The following is a 16,807-nucleotide window of genomic DNA, read 5'->3' on the forward strand; positions in this document are numbered from 1 at the left end:
TTCTTCCCTGAAGAGAAATCATGTCTCTTCAAACTCAGATGGATGGAGGAAGCCAGGCTCACCTCTGCACCCAGAGCAATGGGATTCCAGATGGACTGGGAAAATGTAATATGACGGAGACCATATGACCTTAGGAATTCAGATGCACCAGGAAAGCCAAATCTAGCTGAACCCAGGGTCCAAGAATCTCAGACCATCTCAGGACCCCTCAGAGCTCAGCCGGGCAGAGACTAGTAATACTGCATTCAGCCAGACTGAGTTGAGCAAAGCACACACATGCCCTCAGTCCCAGAAGACAGTGGGTCCTGGCATGGCACCTGCTATTATTCATATCCATGCAAAGTAGAACCAGTATGTCTCCATTTTAAATTGCCCTTGTATACATGATGGATGCCCAGGTGCCCAGGAGCCTCTCTAACCAGGTTTTCTGGATCATGTCACTATGGTTTGTATATAAAGGATAGAAGGAGTAGAGAGTGCAGTCAGGAAAACATTTGAGGAGATGACAACTCAGTGACTTCCCAATATTGGTACATGTCTCTGCTCTCCAGGTCCATGCATTTGCATTGTGGTATGGGAGAAGTGGAAGAGAGAAGGAAGGAGGCTGTTGATCCCAAAACCTCAAGAGCCCCTTTTGGAATTGGTGTCTATGGGCCCATGCCCAGAGCAGAAGAGTACTTACCAGTGATGAGAACCGGGATGGAATGTCAGTGGGTTCTGGGAAAGAAGAAATGTTAGGTGTTGTGGAAAGTAGAGAGAGAAAGCATGTCCCTGAAGGATGTTGACAGGGAGAAGGAGGCCTGTTGTTAAACAAATGCACTGGAGGATGAAAAAAGCTGCTCCTACTTTTCCATTCCAGTAACATGATGACAGCAGTTAGGCAGAATGAGCAACTCAGGGGGTGAGAAGTCTTCAACAGGTATGAAGTAAATACAAGGCTAGGAACAGATGTTGTATTTGTCCTGGGACATACTGTGCCTGTGTTTGTCCCAAAACAGAAAAGTCCCAGGATTGGCAGGTACACATATCACCCTTCTGATCAGGGTTTAGTAAGCAGCTGATTGCACTGCTGTTTTTCTGCCATTGATTCAATGATGTAATCATGAGACCACTGCTCAGATGCAATTTGCAATGTCCTGGGACAAACTGTTAGCACTTCTTATCCCATGAACCTTTTTAAGGTTTGTCCCAGGACAATGGACGAAGACATCTGAATGATTGCACTTAGTTCTGGGATAAAATAGTTTCTTTTGGAACAAATGCATTGTTTGTTTATAGCCCAAATAATCCCATGATGAATCCAGCTTTTGGGAAGGTTCCCTATCCCAGAAATTCCTCCAGCATTCCTGGAAGTTGGCAACCCTACTGATAGACCTGCTATCTATTTTGGCTGATAGCCAACTGAAATTATAAGGAGAATTTAGCTAAGAGAAGTGTATTAACATCAATACTTCACACCTACATGGCACTTTATCTGATAACCTAGAAATATTTTACCCAAGAGACAGATGGAGAAACAGAATCAATTGACATTGGCTAATGACAACATCATTAAAGTGGGTATCTATGTTAAGGCAACTTCACCAATTACTAAATAATCAGAAGTCCTGATCCAAAAGCCAATCGGAGCCCTAGTTTGGAGACAGTGGTCTAAATTTCAATGCCGTGAGTGTGTGGCAGAGATGGAAATAGGATCCTGGACAACTGATTCCCAGAAGAGTAAAAATGGAGCACAACATGGCCTCCCCTGGCAATGTAAATGCCACACTAAAGTTTGTCTGCACTACTCTGTTACAGTGCCAGGCAGCACTATAATAAGACTGCATCTGCTCTATAGGCATGTCATGAACTAAAATTGTAGCTGCCTTGGCTTTTTGCTCCTTGGTTGCCCAAATTAATCCTGAATGTTATCACTAGATACAGGATAGGACATAGGCTGGTACTATATGCTCCATGTCCTATATGCTCACATTAGGTGGCATCATAGCTGTGTAGGTTACATTAATTAATTGATTCTCTGGGTGGTGGACACACTCAGTTGAAGTCAATGGGAGCAGTTAGTACTTCTGAACACCTGCACTAGGCCTCGTGTTCCTTTCACCACCTACAGCCATGCAGTGCAGACTCCTGCCTGTGTGCTCCAGCAGAACTTGGCTTAGAATCATAGAATCATAGGGCTGGAAGGGACCCCGAAGGATCAGCAGGCCCAACCCCCGGCATGAGCAGGAAAGACATCTGGGGTCAAATGACTCCAGCCAGGTGACCATCTAGTCTTCTCTTGAAGACCTCTAGGATAGATGATTGCACCACCTCTGTGGGGGAGCTTGTTCTATAGTCTGGACACCCTGGTTGTAAATAAGTTTTTCCTAATGTTCAGCCTGAAACTATCTTCCAGGATAGTTTCAGGATAGTTTGTGACCATTGTTTCTAGTTTTCCCCCAGGGCACCTTGGTAAACAGTTGTTCACCGAGCCCCTGATGTATGCCTCTGATATAGCAGTAAGCCACAGTCAGGTCCCCTCTCAGCCTTCTTTTCTTTAGGCTGAAGAGTCCAAGATCCCTCAGCCTCTCCTTGTATGGCTTGCCTTGCAAGTTCCTGATCATACAGGTGGCCCTTCTCTGGACCCTCTCGGGCTTTATCATGCCCTTGTTGAAGTGCAGCACCCAGAACTGGATGCGATATTCCAGCTGCGGCCGCACCAATGTTGGTTTTACTGGAGATGCATTAATTGATGCATGCCAGAGTTTTATTGGCCCTAGTGGCTACTGCCTCGCATTGCCAGCTCATATTCATGCTGGGGTCTGTTGTCACCCCCAGATCCCTTTCATTCGTAGTGCTGGTCAGGTTAGCGATGCCCAGGCTGTAGGTGTGCTGGGGATTCTTCCTTCGCAGATGCAGCACTTTGCATTTCTCTACATTGAACCTCAACTGGTTCCGTTCTGCCCAACATGCCAGCCTGTCTAGGTCTGCTTGTATCTGCAGCCTATCTGCGGGTGTGTCCGCACAACCCCACATGTTGGTGTTGTCCGCGGACTTGGCCAATGGACTTTTCACCCCGTCATCCAGGTTATTAATGAAGATATTGAACAACACTGGGCCAAGTACTGACCCCTGGGATACACCGCTGCCCGCATCTCACCAGGGCAACACTGACCCATTCATTTGGACTCTCTGTGTCCTACCCTGAAACCAGTTTCACACCCACTTGACAGTCCCACAGTTGAGCCCGATGTCTTCCAGTTTTCTGATCAGTACCTCATGGGATAGTAGGTCAAAGGCTTTCAAGAAGTTGAGGTATATGATGTCAACTGCTTTTCTCTCATCCAGGTGACGAGTCACCTGATCATAGAAAGAAATGAAGTTAGTCAGACAAGACCTACCTGCAATGAAGCCATGCTGGCTGTCATTCAGCAGGGATTTGCACGTATCTGCTATGTGATTCAGAGTGCAGTTGTAGGGTTTGCAATAGCTCTATTTGACTGTTCACCCAGCAACCAAAGTGGAGTTCAGACTCTGCTGAAGGAGAGGGGGTGAGAAGGAGGAACAGCTTCTCTGTGCACAGTATTACAGCAGGTCATCTCTTATACTTCCCCACAAATGCAACAGGAAAGAAGACCACACCCAGTATATTTTCTTGTAGAGGTGCTCCTCATTCTTGTCCCAGAACATCTCAAAGATGCCCTCTTCCAAATAGCTGATGGAGTGACCATGGCTATATACCCTAGAACTCTTTAAAAGGTTTCTTTCCACAGGGGCAGGGTTGTCAGTTGTGTTAGTCTGAACCACGCAGAAGTTATGGTAGCATGGCATTCAAGTTGGTTTTTAAAGATTTTTGGTTTCAGGACACCTATTCCGAGGTCACTGGTGGACTGTCCAGAGAGGTTAACGTGTTCTGCTTGTGTGAGCTTCTGGAATTGGCTTGTGGACTTCTGGTCTGGATGTGGCTTGTGGAATTCCCCGGCCAATTCTGGAATTGATATGAATCAGAGTCTAGTCATTCTTTTATGTAGCGATTGTCCCATCTGACCAAAGTAGACAGCAATACATGATGGAGCTAGTGGTGCTCTTAGGATGAAAGCTGGTAGCTGTAGTGGTCTGATGGTTTCTGATATAGTGTGGTGGTGATATGGCCATTACACAGTTTCACAATGGTGGCCCAAAAATGAATTTGCTTGGCAAAGTAATCAAGGGTGAGTTTGATGAAACATGTTAAAGTTCTAGCGAAATTTCTCCAGAGATTCCTTCCCATGTGTCCACGTGATGAATATGTCATTGATGTACCTCAGGGATACTGTGGGGGGAGGTGAGATGGCATCTTTGAAGGAAGCAGACTTCAGGATCTGTCATAATATATTGGGATATTGTGGGGCCATACATGTGCTTCTGGCAGTTCTGTTTGCAGGTATAAGGAATCTCCAAATCTGAAATAGTTGTATGAGGACAAAAAAGGAGAGTTTGATGAACATGGGAATGGCATCATGCCTCTTTGAACCAGCCGCAGTTAACCTTTAAGGTGCCTCCCTGCCCTAACTTCTTCCAGGGGGGAAGAAACACTCTGTAGAAGACAGAATGAAATCACTACCTGTCCTTCCTAACTGGCACCAGCTCTAGGTCCTCTACTAACAGCTCCCAACATCTCATCTCCTGCAAGTCCCTATTCTGTAGCAGGAAAGACGCAAGAAGGAACATGCCAGATAGGAGTGCTGGCAACTCTCCTGCCACTAGGCAGTGCAAAGGATAGTGATAAATCTCCCTACTGAAGCCTTCTTCCCCGGGAATTCAGTCTTGGTGAGGAGAAAACCTTATTGCAGAACAGACTTCCAAAGCAATGGGTAGCGTTACTCCTTCCAGATTTCTGAAGAAGCCTCGCTGCATGGCATCCTCCATTCCTTCATATATATTTGGCCAGCTCTTGGTCAATTTTCTATAGGCAGGGGCAGGCCATGAGCAACTTCTGCTCCAACATAGCAGGTGTATCTGAGACTGGCCATTACAGGGGTAGCTTACCTTGCTTCACTCTGTTCTTCATCCCCCGATTCCTTTTTTAATCCATCATTTGGGAAAGTTGGCCAAAGGTCTTATATGGGATGAAGATGCACTATCCTGAACATTTTGGGGAATGGGGATTCCATGATGTCCATTTTAACACTGGGTAAGGTCCTTAATAGATGCACTACTGCTGGCATTTGTGGTACCAGGCACAAGACTTCTGTTTGCAAATCCTAGAGAAATCTGTGACAACAGCTTACAACATCGTTGAGTCATTCCAGTCAACATTTTAAGTTACATCTGGAAAGGATGGGAAACAAAATTAGTCATTCCATAGGAAGAATGAGAATACAGCTTGCTAAAGCCTGAAAGGACAAGGTTAACCATCTCCGCAAGGTGGCAATACTGAAAAAGTTGATTAAGATGCACAGAAACGTGTTACTATACATGTTCGATCTTCTGCAAGGCCCTGCTTGCTGTGGAACTGCACAGAAACTGCACTAGTTTTGAGGAGGCCATCTATAACCCCAGCAAACCGCGAGATCACACAACATTGCTGGTGACAGATATGGCCTAGGATGTTAGCACAGTGGAGTGTCCTAAGCACGTTGAAAAGGAGGAAATTCCTGCGCTAAGCCTGGGCTCTGGCAAGGTGGAGAACTACAGACAAGGATTTGCCAACAAACTCTGATTGCAGTTATCAGCTGACCTGTCTGAGCTTCTGGTCTTACATCCAGCACCGTGGCAGCATGGAGCAGGAGAAAGCAAGCAGTCTTTGTGCCTTTGTTCCTTGGTAAACGTTTTGGAGTGGCAGACCGAGTTTGCCTGTGTGGTTCTATAGTGAGTTAATTCATCCTGGTGGCTATGTTTTTTTCATGAGCATAGCTATAATCACTATATGATGTTACCTGTTGAAGGTGCTCCCAGAGTCTGAGTCCTGAATGCTACCATCTTTGGTGCATAGATGATGTGGCTGGCAATCTACAGCACAGTGCCACTTGCGTAAACTGAAAGGACGCTTCCTGTGCTCAGCAGGACCAGCTTTAAGGGTACATGAGGCTGGCAGCTCATGTGTGAGGTTAGGGGCACCATAAAGTACAAATAGCAAATGCAATTTAATATTCACTGGCATTAATTGTTTAAAACTGGCAAAATGGCAATTCTGCATAACTTGATGCTGGACTGCAGCAAACAATAAGTAGAGATTTCTATTTGGATGGCGGCAAAGAGAACTCCTGACTACTCTAGAAGACAGGCTCAGATCAGTACTAGTGCTCAGAAGCACTGGACCTGGTTGGACAGTAACCTTTGCTTTTGTCAGTGTCAGATCTGTAGGCCATGGCAAAAGTTACTGTAGAACAGGGGCAGACTTTGCCAGGACTGCACCACTTTTCTATTAAGTATAGTGCTGCAAGCCTGAAACAGCCTGCATGACCTGAATGCAGTGGTTCCTAACCTTTTTAGCCGCAAACTGGCAAACTGTGGACTGGAAGTGACCGCAGACCAGCATACTGCAGACCAGAAGTGTATAAAGTGTATATACTTAGTATAAAAAAGGGTTGGCTGCTGGTCCGCGGTATGCTGGTCACTTCCGGACTTCCAGTCTAGCAGCCAACCCTCCTGCGGACCGGCAGCCAACCCTTTGCGGCCCGGTACTGGGCCACGGCCTGGGGGTTGGGAGCCTCTGCCTTAATGGGACCAAGATGAGTCACTTTATGTATGCTGAGTCAGTATTGTCTGATGCTTCTAGTGTCTTCTCAAGGCAGCACCAGAATGTCTACATTTTGTAACCACTGATACATCATTGTGTGGCACTGCACTGTTTTGGATTCACTCATTGTCCACGGTTTCTTGGCGTAGAACAAACTCTTTTACTGAGCTCTTTTTGGTGTGATACCCGAAGCACACGCATTCGCTGCCATTCCTCCACAGCTGCAGAGCGCAGTCTGTCACTAACAACTCTAATTCAATTACAAATCCTTCAGACAGTTTAGTGAGGCTCTGAACTGATTTATAGAGTTAAAATTTAGCACAAACTGGATTTGCTTTCACACTGTGGCTGTTTTCTACCTATGAAAGTAAATTCTTAGTGCATTAACATTCTGCTCTTTGAAAGGCCATTTATTAAAGAAGATATTATTCTTTGTTTCCTTTACCATTCCAAACAAGGAAACAGCTGCGTTATACTTTTTTGGGGGGTACCCATGCTGGATGGACAAGGAACTAGCATCTCACCAAGTAATCCAATAGTATCTATAATAATTACTATTAATAATAGTAATGCTATACAGTGTCCAGGCTTTTTAAGTCTTGTTTTCTCTGGTGTCTCTGCAGTCTGTGCACAGAAACCAGTAAAATTCAGTACTGCAGCTTGATTCAGTTTCTGACAGTCTATAACATTTTTTATCTGGTTTACTAGTGATGGACAGATGCGGCATTCTGCTGAATCCTTACCTTCCCAGGAGCTCATTGTGATTCCTGAAATAAGATTAAATAAGACAAAAACAATCTCTGTCTAGGGACAGGAGGCTCAGGGGGGCAGAGTGCTAGAAAAGTGACAAGAGGGGAGAAACGTGGGTTTTTTTGCAATAAAAACTTCAAACCTCTTCCCAAAGGAGGCATTTGTTTGCTGACAGGAGACTTGTGAAGAGGGTGAATGGCCCTATCTCTTTTTCTTATAGCAGAGGATCCATGGCTCATTGGATGAGCAATTAGGGTGCTAATCTTTCAAGACACCTGGGATCTAGTCCATTGTTCTGTCAATGACTTGGTGGAGATTGCATATGCCCTTCTTCCTGGTCCTTAGTAGTTTTTCACCTCCACAGTAAAAATAGTCTAAGGATTGGATAATGAAGATTCACATTTTTTAAATAGAGTACTGATGGGGATAAGAGTAAGAAGAATTGGGGGTAGAGTTTCTCCCTCTGGCTGCTGCTTCAGTATTGGTTAACAATCTACTTCCTGCTACAGAGAGATCCGGTTTTTGGTTAGTTCTGATAATGATCTCCCATAGTCTGAGAGATCACTTCTCTGTCACTGACATGCCACTTAGATGTACATTTGCACTTTGGCTTTCTTAAACTCTTCCTACAATACAAGTTTTCTTTTTTAAATCTTCCTTTCTATGTAATTCCTGGGTCTGACGATTTGTTTTATCATAAAAGAAGCAGTTAGTGCTTTGTTAACTTTTTAGGAACAAGCCATTCTGTTGTAGCGTGGTTTTTTCAGTCTCTTGCTGAGCAACCCAACTGCAGCAGAATGAAGGATCTTGTTCTTTGATAAAACATTGCAACCTAATTTACCTAGTTAAGGGCGGAGCAGCATCTGGAACTGCCACAAGGCCAGTGATGAGCTCTTTGGCTAGATACTTGTTGCTGGTCTATATCCTGTTGCTTCTGCAGCAAAAAATCTGTTAATTTCTTCAACAAACTGCAGCCATTTCATCCTCTTCTTGATGCAATTGTCATCTAAAGGGGGGGAGGGTTGTGGAGTGGGGTGTTGACTACCAGAGGACCCCCTTCTTTCTGTAGAACAAGAATGCCATCTAGTGGTGAAGTGCATTCATGGGAATTGGGTTTCCCAAAGGATCATCATGAACGCCTACATGCAGTTACAAGACAAAGTTTCTGCCCATACAATTTAAGTCTATATACAGTTGTTTCTAAAGCCTGGCTTCCTTCTTTGTGGCTGGACCCAGAACTCAAATGCAGCATTGCATGAATGTAGTGCCTTTCTCTTTACTGTTCTGATTTTTTTTTTAATCCAGCACAGAACATCATTTTAATTTTAAGAGAGAATCCAAATGCCCACTGCATACTTCTAGGAAGTAATTGTCTGAAAAACCCCCCGTTTTCCTCGGGGACTTCTACAAAATAATTTGTGAACAAGGATTTAGTCTTCAAAGTTATGATTATTTTATTTTCCTGTAAAACTAGATTAAAGCCAAAGCCTTTATTTTACTGTTCCTAATTAGTTCTGTTCCATGCCCTCCCCTCAAAAACAGTTCATGCATTTCTGTTTGCCAGCTTCCAAAAAAGGAGAAAGAAGGATTTTTCCATATAAAAGCTTCTCACAGCCAAAGGAAAAGACAAGAATAGATGCGGTTAAAATAAAACATTTAACATAATATAGTTTATTTTATCAATTTTAAAAGCCCTGGAATATGTTTTTTTTATTCAATGTTCTATTAACATCTTAGCTCCTTGCTGTGTGCAGACGCTGTCTTTACAATAGACTAGAACACCCGTCAAACATACCTGATTGGAGGCTGGTTCCCGTCTCACCTCGGCTTTACACAAATGATTAGCTAATGGGTCTTAAAGTGAATAACTCCTGATTTATACCAGGCATAGTGAGAGGGAAATCTGACCATAGAATTGGTGCTTTGTTTGAAAAATGAGGGCAAAATGTACTCACTTTTTACCAGTATCCAAGATTTGACTCCCTGGGCGCATCTACATGTGCAATTAATGTTATTTGGGTTTACTGTACAGTAATTTACTTCGCAGTAACCCAGCCTGGGGCAGGCATCTACACGTGCAGCCATTTGGGAGCAGATTTGCTGCTAATGGAAGTAGCCTGCTCCACGCCTCTTCCAGCCCTGCTCCACCCCGCTGCAGCATCTAGGGAGAGCTGGAGGCTCTGGTCTCAGCTGCCAGGGTGCCAAGGCACTCTTTAAAAGGCAGCTCTGTGCAGAATTCCCTGGCCAACTGCTTTTCTGACCCAGAGCAGTATGCAGTGCGCTGGCACAGCCCTCTGTCTGCAGAGTCTGTGCCCACTGTACAATGACTGCTCCATCCCTAGGCCTCAGCAGCAATGGCTCACATTCTGGGCTTCTGTTTGCCACCATGCTAACTGCTTTACCACCACAGAAACCACCATCTGGCCAAGGTCAGTCTTGACTCTGTCTGCCCCCCACCACACAGCCGCACGGCCAGGTTCACTTTCTCCATCTGAGGCCCCCTGCCCCAGAGATGACATTGATCAGCCCTGGGCCACCACCTGAACCCCAGCAGGGATGCCAGTGACATGCATCACCAGGGGTTCCATCCACAAGCTCCTAGCGTTCCAGTCCCACCAACTGTGGGCCCACCCTGCCAGCCAGAACTGGTGGCTTCTCAACATCCAGCACACTTGGGATGACAAGTAGTGGCTAGGCTCATTCTGGATAACCTACACCACATTCCAGGAGCTCCTCAGCCTGTGCTTGCACCTGGAGCAGCTATGTGGTGCCCCCTTCTGATATAGTTAAAAAAATTCATATATATATATTTACATTATTTTCTAACATGGGAGTTCACACTGTTCAGGGATGATGCACATGGCTTGGAATGGGAGTCCCTGCCACAGACCACTTCCTGGAGACTATAGCCTAGGCAGGTGCAAGTGACAGAGTTTCAGGTAACTGCAGCTTGGCAAGGGCTGGGGAGGTTTGTCTTTTCCCTGAGATCTAGGGGAGACCAGAGGGCACTAGACCTGTATTGGCATAGTCTCGTGTTACAGGGAGGGAAGCTGGCACTCCATTTGGGGTAATAATCCAAGAGCAAGACGACCAACAGCTTATCATCACCATAAGGAGGCATGAGGCTGGGGTGTAGGGGCGGCGGAGCCCCAAGAGTGACCACCGGGGGAACCCTGGGCCACGGGCACGCACGACAACCGACCCCAAACACTGGTAACATCAAGTCGTGGCAGGCGGGAACAGGGTCAGGGAGTCAGGTAGAGAACATCCGCTCGGCCGAAGGCAGGAACGCTGGCAAGGGACAACACCAATCACCCGGGGAAGAGCGGCCTGAGAACAGCTAGTCGCATCCTGGCGGCAACACCCTGCATTGTCGGTAGACCCCCAACTTTCCTTCCTGCCACGTCTTTGATGTTGTTATTATTATTAATATTACTTCTAGATGTTTTTAGCCAGGAGGGTTATTTTCCTTTGGTTTGTTCTTATTAGGACCTTGTACTGAGGCTCACGCACAAGATGTATATATCAGCCAATCCACTTATTCATATACACAACTGAATTTGAACCAAGATATCCACTCTCAGTCCATTTAAAAGCATTGATTATTTTTCTTTATTTTTCTTTTACAACATTCATTTAAATTCCACACACCATCAGATTGAGGAGGTTCCTTGTTTCCCTTAAAGTATTAACTTTGTAACTTGTCTCACACAAAACAATTCTACTTTGCAACAGTCGACACACAAATGAACTGAACTTGGCACTCATGAGTTGACCCTCCACTAGGATCTTCTTCCATTCCTTCTATTTCTTACAGCGTTTCACAATTTTAAGGGAGATTTTATCTCTTCAGTTCTCCCTGTATGTAATCTGCTCATATTTGTTGCCATCAATACCACCAATTGGCTCTCTCTTTAACTAGTGGTCTCATTCACTTTGCTTGAGAGTTGGCAATAAAAATCATTGCTTTTCTCTTTTTTTTCCTTACTATTGTTGATGGGTATCCTGAGTCCCACAGAGTCCTCCTCGGGTTCTGCCCTTCTCTCCATCCTTTCTTGCTCTAATGGTGAGCACCACAGGTCTCTCCTCCAATCCTCCCATGGTTCCTTCTTCAGTCTCTTCTCTTTTTAGTTCTTTTTCTTCCTCCTTTCTTCTTCATTTGAAGTCCCTCCCCTTTCCCTCTGAAAATGCTCCTTGGGGGCATTTGGGGTTTGCCATCTTAGAACCGGTAAAAAAAACAAATAATACACTAAAAGTCAAACAGCTACTGTGAAAAAATCCCCTCCCCCTCTCTCTGCCCCTCACTTGGGTCAGCCTAGGTGACCCCTTTCTCTCCTTGCTTTCTTCTTGGTTTAGTCTGGTCAATCAGGTGACCTGGCCAGATAAATTTGTAGTGGGAGAGGGGAATGCTGTCTTCCTCCAGTGGGCATTTTGAAACCTTGATGCAAAGACCTCAGGCTGCTGCCTGAAGATTTTCTGTAAGTAAAGAACTGGAAACTAGCCAGGAGTTAGGAATTATGTGTAGGTCAGTTGCATCTTAAAAGGATCATTGTGTTCAATTCCTATAAAGGTTCATGTCCTTATGTTTGGTCAAAGTTTATTCTGACTTTCTTGTTCTACTTCCCCCCAATCAATAAAGGTGTCAGGTTACAGCTTGCCTGGATGTGTTACTGAGGTGGGAGAGAGAGAGGAGGCTTTCCACTTCTTTGCTTGGCCAGTGAAGTTTGTCTTTTTATTTTCCTTCAGTTCTGCCTGATGCTATGTTGGAATGCTTTGGGCTGTAAAGAAGCACCCAGAAATATTACTGTGGGCTAAGCAACGCCAAGGTTCTCAGGGTCCATGTGCCCTGGGCTGCACAGATCCCTACCAGAGACCAGTGCCCAGGTGGTGGCAGCATTACCCCAGGCTTGTGGGTGTTCTCCAGAAAGTAGGAGAGCTGGCTGTAGGCTCCCTGAGGGAGAGTCCCAAAGTGTGGTTTTGGGCCTGGCACAGTGAGGCAGGTGGCTCTGTGTAGTAGCATCCCCTACTGTGCCACCACAGCTACTGTAGCACATTTTAATTTTATTACAAAAAATATTTTTGCCATGATTAGTGTTTATATTGTGTATATAGAGGTGATTGCATAATAACTCAAAAATAAATTCTTAGTTTTTTTATATTATTGGAGAAATATGGGGGGGGGTGTGGTGGGTTCTAGGTGTGGTATGTGGAATGGAGTGTATATGGTGGTATGTGGGTGTGAATGTGGTATGGTGTGTGTGTGGGTATGGTGTGTGGGGGGGTATATGTGTATGGTGTGTGTGGTACGATGTGTCTGTATGGTGTCTGTGGAGAGGATGGTGTGTGTGGTATGTGTGTATTGTGTGTATGGTAAGTGGGTGGTGTGTGTGTGTGTGTGTGGTTGGATGTTGGGGGATGTGAGGAGGTGTGACTGTGTTTGGGGGTTCATAGGGTATATTGGGGGGTTGTGTATATGTGGGGGGGTTGTAGGGGTAGGGTTTGGGTATGTGGGAGGGTGGGGGGTGGAACCTCCCACTCTCCTCATGGCACAGCAGCAGGCGGGACACTCAGGATGTAGCTCAGGTGAGAGCTGCACATCACAGTGAGGGGAACAACCTCTGGTACTGCCAGTGCTCCCTGACACCCATGCACAACCCCGATGCTCACACAGCATGGGAGAGAAAACCCATCTGCTGGAGCTAGTTGCCTTCCCCACTGGGGCTGTGCTGCAGGGGAGGGAAGCTGCAGGCACCTTCCCCTGAGGCACTGGGAAGGCAGCCAGCTCCAGCACCCAAGGCTTCTCTCGGGTGCTGTGCAGTCCTGGTGGGGAAGGCAGCTGGCTCCACACATTGAACCAAGCTGTGAAAGTGCAGGGGTCTGTGCTGCCCTGAGTGCCCCGCCTGCTATGGCTACCACTGCCTGCCAGGGCTGGGCTGCATGGGGAGGGGGTGGAAGGATTCTGGGGGGTCTCCATACTCCTGACCCTCCCTCACACCGACACACTGCCCAGCTGAGCTCCATGCTGCCACCACCCCCTTGGGTGCAGGCTCCATGCTGCCACCAGTCCCAGCCCCATGCTCCACACTCCCACCCAGCTGCAACCCTGCCTCGACTGCCCGGATCCAGCAGGAGACTGGAGAAGTGGAGAAAGATGCTAGGGGCTGCAGCAGTGGCAGCAGCAGCCCCATGCAGAAGTTGCATGCTGGCCAGGCTGGGTCTTTCCACCCACAAGGGTTGGAGCAAGGTAATAGGGTATGTTCAGGGCTGTGTGTACACATGGGTGCCTCACTCCCACCCTTGTAGGTGGAAGGGCTGGGCAGGGAACAATTTGTTTGTGGGAGCTGTGGACCAGATGAAAGTGCTTGGTGGGCCGGATGCGGCCCACAGGCTGTATTTTGCCTGCCCCTGGTACATGGCCTGGAAGTGCCAATTGGCAAACACAAGCAGCATGGCTCCCAAGGTATGGTCAGGCCTAAATAAAAACAGACTTGTCAGAGACTGGACAAGTCTGACTGTATTTGGAGTTGATCCACTAAAGACCATGTCACACATTACATTTAGCATGTGTTAAATGCACTTAAAATGCAGGCAACCATGCATGCAACCAGTAGAACACATGCTAAGTTTACTCACATGGTAGTCAAGTCACACCTTTTGCATGAGGAGCATCTCCAGATCCAATAAGCAACACAAATTCAGCTAGCATTGGACTGCTCCACAGAAATAATACAAGTAATCTGTGGTCCTAACCAAGCCATGATATCAGCCATGAACCTTTCTACTGTACCAAGCCTCCAGGTGGGATGAAGAATGCCAAGCATGTCTGGAAGAAGCATCCTGGATCTTTCACTTTTAAGATTCCTCCAGCATCCAGTTGAAAACCAGGTGCTTCTAAATTTCTACTTGCAGAAGAGTTATGACATTTCAATTTTTTCCTCAATGGTTAATTTTCAAGTAGAGGAGCATGTTAAGATTTAATGTTTAAGACCATATTTTCCCAATTTCAAACTGTATCAATTAAGTCAGTAGAATCTGAGGGTGCCTCAGATTATAGGGTTTAATCCTAATTAACTTAAATATGTTTAGAAAATTTAAACTTATTTATTTTAGAGTGTTGCATCAGTGTTTGTTCACACTGGGCTTTCAAATGAATTAAGCCTGGTGTGCAGTCCCCCATAAATTCCAGCAGGGGAGCCAAATACCAATCTACCATGGTGCTGTCTTCCCTGCCGAATTACAGCAGGGGGTGCATGTTCACCAGTAAACCAGTAAGTAATACACCAGTAGTCTCCTCCCTCCTCAGTCCCTGCCCCTCCCCCCCATCCTGGGAGCCTCATGCTAGCACCCCAGCTCTCCCCCCTCCCCAGCCCTTGCCAAGCTGCAGTTACCTGAAACTCTGTCACTTGCACCTGCCTAGGCTACAGTCTCCAGGAAGTGGTCTGTGGCAGGGACTCCCATGCCAAGCCATGTGCATCATCCCTGAACAGTGTGAACTCCCATGTTAGAAAATAATGTAAATATATATATGAATTTTTTTAACTATATCAGAAATATAAATTTGTATGGGGAGAAAGGAGTGGGTGGCATACCTGCTCCTCCTCTTCCTCCACTTCACTGGTGGCGATTGCAGTTGGTGGTGGTGGTTGTAGCTCATGAAAAACAGATGTGTGTGATCAGTGCTTAGTACAAAACTTAACAGTGTAGTATAGTACACTGCGGGGGGTGGGGGCAAAATCTTGGGTCCGTCCAACAGTTAGTTTTCTGTGCTTCAGGACTATATTTCCCAGCCTTCCCCAGTTGTTGGGGCTTGGAACAGTTTCCATGGGAACCCCTGACAGGGGCTGCTTCCCTCCTCCGCTCCCCCTGCCCAGTGACACCATGAATACCTTCACATAAGGCATGCAATCGTGTGTTTTGCATGGAAAACAGCTCTGTGAAATGCTGGGTTGACTATGGACTGCACCGCTCCCCTCATCTGCACCTCCCAATCTTTCTGTGTTTTTAGTGCATCTCAGCACATCCATAAACAATTATGGTGTAGAAAACAGAGACTTTTCCTTTACTCCAAAAAGCATTCTTTGCACAGTTGGATATAAAAGGTAGCTAAGAAGTGGTTAGATACAGCATTTCAGCCACAGATGCCTTTAGGAGGATTTTTGTCCTCCCAACAACCAAGTCAAATGATCCCCCCCTTCCCCCAACACACACCAAAAACCTGAGGACTCCTGCAGGCTGCTCATACCTCCCCCCAGCCAAGGAGAGGTTTAATTAACCCTTCACAGGACATGATCCAGAGTGGCTAAGTGGTGTAGGGCACTGAAATGTGCATGCCCACCCCCCTCACCCCAGTACCAGCCTGCAAACATCAACCCCCAACCCCAGTCCAGGCAGCTGCTTCAACCCTTGTCCCCATGCCTGGCCCATCCTTTACCCCTGGTCCTTCCCACCCACACTATAACCTTCTCCCCACCACTTTTCACAAAAATTTACTGGAGACACAGATGGTGTCTGGTGTAAATAGGCAAGGCTTTTATTTTAATGGGAAGAACAACCACTGCTCGTTGTCAGCAGTGTCCATAATATGTGCTTCCAGGCAATCTCACACAAGGGCCACTCAACCAGCGTCTCCTTGCTGGTATTGTCATGAGCCATGTGCTGCCCACCCATGTCTCTGCTGATCATTCCAAGTAGTCTTTCAGTAAGACAATGTCACCTGACTTAAAGATTACAGTAACCAACACATTTACATCAAAGCTCAGGCCTTCACAGATCTCTGTTGGAATGGAGAAAGAGATTTGGAGACATCAAGTTGAATCAATAGGAGCAGGAAACAACATGGGAAGAAGAGCAAAGGACTGAAAGATATATGCAAAAACTAGATCTTATAAAGATGGAAATCTGCTTGTCTCAGTGCGTTCAACAGGCTGATAGTCACATGTCTGAAAAACAAAACAATACAATACCCGTGGACTCTCTTACTGTTTCTGATAAAATGAACAAAGATAATAGCTATCCCTGCACAGAGGGAACAAGGGAAGGGCGGCAAACATGGGGAGGGGTCATGTGCCCCCTGGATCTGGGCTCAGCATGGGTTGCAGCTGCAGCCTTTGTCCTGGGAACCTGGGAGTCAGCACATAAAAAAAAAAAGCTGGGGGAGATGAAAGTGAAATGAAAGCATTATATATGAGCCTGTTCCCCAAAATGCAGTGCAGTCAGCCAAGGGGTGCACTAGTGCCAGCAGGGCCAAGTGGGCACCACTATGATTCAGAGAGCAAGGGGTGGTTCAGCCAGGGCATGGCTGGGGCAGGCAGGGGTGAGGGTGAGGGTGAGGGTGTGGGTGTGGGTGTGACTGTGAGC

Source organism: Crocodylus siamensis, chromosome 9 (genome assembly GCF_052110815.1).
Source record: "Crocodylus siamensis isolate JL-2025a chromosome 9, ASM5211081v1, whole genome shotgun sequence".
Classification (NCBI taxonomy): domain Eukaryota; kingdom Metazoa; phylum Chordata; order Crocodylia; family Crocodylidae; genus Crocodylus; species Crocodylus siamensis.